The following is a 7,189-nucleotide window of genomic DNA, read 5'->3' as shown; positions in this document are numbered from 1 at the left end:
AAAACTAAAACCTCAAAGCATTTAAATGGAAAAGTATGACTGGAAATTCTTTAAGATTAATTTCTAAACTCTGAAGTGAGAAGATGACACAATCATTTGGTAAATACCTAAGATTTTTTTACTGGCAACAATTACCTTGGCTGGGAAATTATTCTCACATTCATATTAACTTATTTGCCTGAGTAAAATTTGAATTAGGTGTAAGTCAACATCTGCCTAACAGAATTTGTATTAGTTTTCTATTGCTGGGTAACGAGTTCTGTTTAAGACCTAGTGGCTCGAAGCAATGAACGATGAAGACCTCCCAGTCTATGAGTCAGGAAGCTGGACTCAGCTCAGCTGGGTCTTTTGCCTCTGAATTTCTCACAAGGCTGTACTCAAGGTGCTGGCTGGTGCTGCAGTTAAGGCATAACTAGGAGCAGGCAATGGCAGAAGTTACAGTTAGTTCTTTTCAGGACAGGCTGCCCTCCCTCCCACTCTCCTATCCGTTGGAGCGTTTGCAATGTGCCGATGCGCTTCAACAGAATGAACATGAGATGGCAAGAGAGATTGAGCAGAAGATGGGAATCACAGTCTTTCGTAATAAAATCTCAGATATTCTATTTTTTTCTACTTATTTGAAATAAGTCACAGATCCAGCCCACAACAAGAAATCACACAAGAATGTGAAAATCACCTACGGATTTGTATTATAAAATTAAAAAAAAGAAAAAAGAAAAAGAAAAAAAAGTGAAAATCGGGAGGTGAGGTCCCTTGGAGTCATTTTCACATTTATTAAATTTTTAAAGATTTATTTAAAAATGAAAGAAAGGCAAAGCAAGATAGCAAAAGAGAGACAGAGAGAAAGAAACCTCTTCCACCTGCTGGTTTACTCCCCAGATTGCCACAACAGCAAAGTGTGGACTAGGATGAAGTTTGGAGCCTGGAACTCCATCCTGGTCTCCCATGTGGATGGAGAGACCTAAGTACTTAAGCCTACCAATGCCACCCCCTAGAGTCCACATTAGCAAGAAGCTGGAGTCTAGGGCCAGAGGCAGGTAATGAATCCATGTACTCTGATGTGGGGCACAACAGCCTTAACCATCATCTGCTAGACCAAATGATCCTCCCTAAACAACTGTTTCCAGAGCCCCTTTAGATGTTAAGCTAAACTGGGGTCAGTGCCAAGGCCTCGCTGGTTAATTCTCTATCCTGTGGTGCTGGGGTATCCCATAAGGGTGCTGGTTTGTGTCCCAGCTGCTCCACTTCCAATCCAACTCCCTGTATATGGCCTGGGAAAGCAGCAAAGGATGGCTCAAGTCCTCGGGACCCTGCACACATGTGGGAGAAATGAAAGAAGCTCCAGGATCCTGATTTCCCATCAGCCCAGCTCTGGCGTTGCATTTGGGGAGTGAACTAGTAGATGGAAGATCTCTCTTCTTCTCTCTGCCTTTCAAATAAAAAAAAATTTTTTTTAAATTATTTTAAAAGATAAATTATAATTACGATGATTTCTGCAATTAGTTTACATGGTCAAAATATTATTACGTTGTGTTAGGAAACCACATCCTCCCATTTACTAACCATCACTCTTATTTCCAAGAAGGAAAGGAAGATGCTTTGTTCCTAGGCAGTCAGTGGATGACAACCCCACCCCTACAGCTGGCACTCTTACATAACATTTTAGGCAGGGCAGCCTTCTGGGCTGCTTTCATGGTTCATCAGGATTGCTGGCAGGAAGCTATTAGGCAGTCAGGCACTAAGAAGCCGCCTGGAGAAGTGGTTGTATCAGCACCTCGTTTCTCTTGTTCCTTCTTTGCCCAAAGTGTTTGAAACTTTCCACAGCTTCTGGTAGTCCAAAGGTGATTACGGTTTGTTTAACCAGGGGTGGTTCTTTTTTGACATACACAGAGGAAGATGTACTTAACTTTGAAAATAACTTCATTTTGGGATGGGTGTTTCTCCCAGTTGCTTCAACACCTGTTAGGATGGCTGCATCCTACACCAGAGTACCTGCACACAACTCCTGCCCCTGGCTAGTGATTCCAATTTCCTACTGCTCAGAGGAAGGCACTGCTAATGACTTGGTTGGGTTTCTGAAACCCACATGGCAGACCTAGATTAAGTACCCAACTCCCAGCTTTGGGGAGTTGGACCCCAGCTCAGTGCCCGCTGTTGTGGGCATACGGGGAGTGAAGAAGATAGAAATTCTTTCTCTCTGAATAAGAAAAAGAAAAATCTAAGTTGTCTTCTCTGTCACACTACAATTTGAACTTGTGCTGGAAAATGGTTCATTAGTGATCACTTGATGTTAATTAATCTCCCCCATACTCATAAGGAAATTTCCCAAACTTTGATTAAGATCAAATTGCAACTGAAATGTGGGTTTTTAAAATGCTATTAACTTTGAAATGTGTCTGTGACTTAAAACTATAGAGATGTGATAAGCAATTAAAATATTTTTTACATGACTTCTAAAAATCTTTGCAGTATTACCTAAGTGCTTAATTATTAGCTAGTACTATATCTTGGCAAAGTACCATGAGTTTTATTTTTTTAACCTCAATTATTCATTTTAGACTTATTTTTTCCTGGTTTTTAAACCTTCCCCATTTTGTACAACGACTTAAAAAACATAAATGCAGAATATCTACTTATGCAACAATCAGATTATCCACTTAACCAAGAAAATATGAAATTAAAAATTGAGGAGAGGAGTTGGGACTATGTACAGTGGGTTAAACTGCCGGCATCCTAGAGGAGAGCTGGTTTTAGCCCCGGCTATCCCACTTTTACACTTGATCTTAGCCAAAAGGCCGAGAAGCGATTGGCTATCCCACTTCTAATTCTGTTCCTTGCTAATGCCCCTGGGAAGGCAGTGCAGGATGGTTTAAGTGCTTGAGCTCCCATACCATGTGGGAGACATGGATGAAGCTCCTGTTTCAACCTGGTCTTGGTTGATGTAGCTATCTGTTGGAGTGAACCAACAGGTGGAAAATCCCTCTGTGTTTCTTCTACTCTCTGTAACTCTGCCTTTCAATAAACACATAAATCTTTTTTTAAGAATTCAGGAAGGTGTTGAGGTTAAGCTATTGGTGGGATCATCTGCATCCCATATCAGATGCCAGTTTGTATTCCAACTGCTTATTAGTGTGGTGGGTAGCCAATAGAAGAAGGTCCAAGAGCTTGGGTTCCAGCTATCTGTGACATAGACCTTGGTTGAGTTCTATGTTCCTGGCTTAGGCCTGGTCTAGCCCTGGCTGTCATGGGAATTTGGGGAATGGACCAGTCAATAGAAGATCACTCTGCCACTCTTTCAAATAAGCAGAAAACTTATAAATAAAAATTATTATGTGACTTCTGCTACAGCCTGATATAACAGGAACCACAAAATATAAAAAAAACCTGCACAAAATATATCATATATCAGAAAAATGAACAAGATCGGTCTTATAATTGCTGCTGATCTTAGAATTTCCAGGCTGTAGCCCAGAGAGCAGGAATCTAAACAAAGCTTAGTGTCTTCTTTGAGGAAACAGACTCTGAATACCTGTGAGATGAATGTATTGTAATTTGCAACATAAAATGCAGAGGCCAGTGGTATGGTGTAGTACCTAAAGCCTCCTACCAGTGGTGTCAGCATCCCATCTGGGCACCAGTTGGAGTCTTGGCTGCTCCAGTTCTGATCCAGCTCCCTGCTAGTGTGTCTGAGAAAGCATCAGAAGATATCCCTGGTGTGTGGACTCCTGCATCTATATGCTGGAGACCCTGGCTTCTGACTTTGGCCCTTAGCTCTGGCAGTTTGTGGTCATTTAGGGAATGAATCAATGAACGGAATATTCTCTCTCTGTCTTTCCTCCCTCCCCCTGCAACTCTGCCTTTCAAAGGTGTAAATATATCTTTAAAAAAGTCAGAGGCAAGAGCTACATAAATGAGCTATGAAGGTTTCTTGTCTTCAGCTGAGTTACTGCAGCTGATCGGTACACATAGGTAAGAAAAACGAACATGGGTAGAGAAAGCATCACCAGAAAAGAGCAAGCTGAATAGTATTTGAGGTTCTCCAGGACCAAAGACAGCGTATGTTTCAATCAGATAGAAAAGAAACACAAACACCAAGCAGAATCTCTGGAAGGTACTGGTTCAGTGGTTGAACTGAGTGAATCCCAGACTAATGGCATTTTTGGATCTTCCTGACACAGCTAAAAATTAAACCTTGAAGTAATCAGATTGTTTCTGAGGAATCCAACTGCATCCTAGAACAATCCTCCGTCCAACACACACCCAAACATTTAAAGCGACACAAAGATCTTTGGCACAGTAACATACAATTGAAGATTGGAAGGCACTGGAAGAAGCAAAAACCGATCAATAGAAACAGTACTGGGCCCAGCGCGGTGGCGCAAGTGGTTAAGGTCCTTGCCTTGCATGCCCGGGATCCCATATGGGCGCAGGTTCTATCCCGGCAGCCCCGCTTCCCTTCCAGCTCCCTGCCTGTGGCCTGGGAAAGCAGTCAAGGACGGCCCAAAGCTTTGGGAACCTGCACCTGCGTGGGAGACCCGGAAGAGGCTCCTGGCTTCAGATCGGCATAGTATCGGCCATTGCGCTCACTTGGGGAGTGAATCATGGGATGGAAGATCTTCCTCTCTGTCTCTCCTCTCTGTATATCCGCCTTTCCAATAAAAAAATAATAATAAAAGAAGAAACAGTACCTATTCATGCTAAAACTCGCAGCAAACTAGGAAATACAAGAAAACTTCATTTACCTACTAAAGAGTAAAAAAAAAAAAAAAAAAAGTAGAAAATCTGTAGGTAACAACACATTCAAAGGGAAAAGAAAAAATGCTTTTCCACCAAGATTAGAAACAAAACAAGGTTTGTCCTTAATATATCTTTTCTGGAAATCACAGCCACTGTAGTAGGACAAGTACAAGCAGTAACATTTTTCAAATTGTCAAAGAAGATGTAATATAAACCAATACAATGTGAAATGAGCCCAGAAATGTAACACTATAGAGTCCAGAAAAATTCACACACATAGTTGGCCAACTGATTTTTAAAATATATATATTTATTTGCAAGAGTGACAGAGAGGGAGAGACACATACACGGAGAGAGAGAAACGGGGAAGGGGATCTTCCATTTGCTATTCACGGCCCCCCAAATGCCCAGGACAGCTGGAACTAGGCCAGGCGGAGTTGAGGAGCACTGAACTCCACCTACTTGTCCCACATGGGGTCAGACACCGGAACTAGTCAGCATCTGTTGCCTCCCAGGTGTGTCAGCAGGGAGCTGGTTGAGGAGACTTGATGCCAGAGTGCCCCAATGGTTCTACCTGCTGTGTGTGCAACAACGTTTTCCCTGACAAAGAGCCAACGTAAAATGAAAGAATAATCCATGTATTTACAAATTGGTGTTGGACTAATTGGATACTAATTTTGGATATACAAAATTAGATATTTATGTTATGCAAAATTAGATATTTATATATATGTGATTTTTTTTAAATTGGAAACTCAAATTATTTATACAGAGAGGAGAAACAGAGAGAAAGATCTTCTGTCCACTGGTTCACTCCCTAAGTTGGCTGCAATGGCTGGAGCTAAGCTGATTTGAAGCCAGGAGCCAGGAAGTTTTTCCAGGTCTCCCACATGGGTGCAGCGTCCCAAGACTTTGGGCCATCCTTCACTGCTTTCCCAGAAAGCCCCTTTATGTTGTAAATTTTTAGGAGCTAAAAACAAGAAACAAACAAACAAAAACCTTATAGAAAGTAGTAATATGTAAGCCATGATAGTAAAATCACCGATTTTAGAAAAAAATTGTATATGGTACAACTTTTTTAGGTTTTATTTATTTTTATTGGAAAGTCAGATTTACAGAGAGAAGGAAACTCAGAGCAAAAGATCTTCCACCTGCTGGTTCACTCCCCAAGTGACCATAATGGCTGGAACTAAGGTGATCTGAAGCCAGGAGCAAGGAGCTTCTTCTGGGTCTTCTGTGCAGGCGCGGAGTCCACTGACTGACATGTTCTCTTCATGGTTGTGGTTGTGGTTCTGAGATCATATGCTCTGAGATTCTTGCTCAGGTGGTTTTGATAGTTCACCAATTATGAATCACTGCCAGTCTCACCACTCCAAGCACGATGAGGTTGTTGCTGAAGAATCCACTGATTGACATAGGCCATCTTAAGAGTCTCCGTTTGCCCATTATTTTGCTGCCAACATATGGCTGAGGTGGTTGATTCGCTTCCCATCCAGCTCCCTGCTCGTGGTCTGGGAAAGCAGTTGAGGACGGCCCAATGCTTTGGGACCCTGCACCTGTGTGGGAGACCCTGAAGAGGCTCCTGGCTTCGGATCGGCATAGCATTGGCCGTTGAGCTCATTTAGGGAGTGAATTATTGAACGGAAGATCTTCCTGTCTCTCCTCTCTGTATATCCGGCTTTCCAATAAAAAAAAATAATAAAAATAAATCTTTAAAAAAAAAAAAAGAATGGGGGCCCGGCGCGATGGCGTAGTGGTTAAGGTCCTCACCTTGCATGCCTGGGGTCCCATATGGGCGCAGGTTCTATCCCGGCAGCCCCGCTTCCCTTCCAGCTCCCTGCCTGTGGCCTGGGAAAGCAGTTGAGGACGGCACAAAGCTTTGGGACCCTGCACCCGTGTGGGAGACCCAGAAGAGGCTCCTGGCTTCGGATCGGCATAGGATTGGCCGTTGCAGCTCACTTGGGGAGTGAATCATCGGACGGAAGATCTTCCTCTCTGTCTCTCCTCTCTGTATATCCGTCTTTCCAATAAAAAAATAATTAAAAAAAAATCTTAAAAAAAGAATGGGCAAATGCCGGCATTTACGAGCATTCCTTAAAAGGGGAGCAGAGAGAGAGGAAAAGAGGGGTTTAAGTGAGAGGGAGAGAATCTTCCCTCTGCTCGTTCATTCCCTAAATGTTTGCTATGGATAAAGCTGGCCCAGGTTAATACACAAGCTAGAAGCTTCATTTGGGTCTCCTATGTGGGTGCAGGGGCCTAAGGAGTTGAGCTGTTTTGTGCCAACATTCCATATGAGAACACCGATTTGGGTTCTAGTTGCTCTGCTTCCGGTACAGCTCCCTGTTAAAGCAGCGTAGAAAAGCCCAAGAACTCAGGCCCTGCTCCCCACGTGGGCGACCTGGACGGAGTTCCTGGCTCCCAGCTTTGAGCCATGACCACTGTAGCCATTTGG

The sequence above is a fragment of the Ochotona curzoniae genome, unplaced genomic scaffold (genome assembly GCF_017591425.1).
Source record: "Ochotona curzoniae isolate NIBS_2020 unplaced genomic scaffold, NIBS_Ocur_1.0 scaffold_4701, whole genome shotgun sequence".
Classification (NCBI taxonomy): domain Eukaryota; kingdom Metazoa; phylum Chordata; class Mammalia; order Lagomorpha; family Ochotonidae; genus Ochotona; species Ochotona curzoniae.
Note: the sequence above shows the minus strand (reverse complement) of the source record.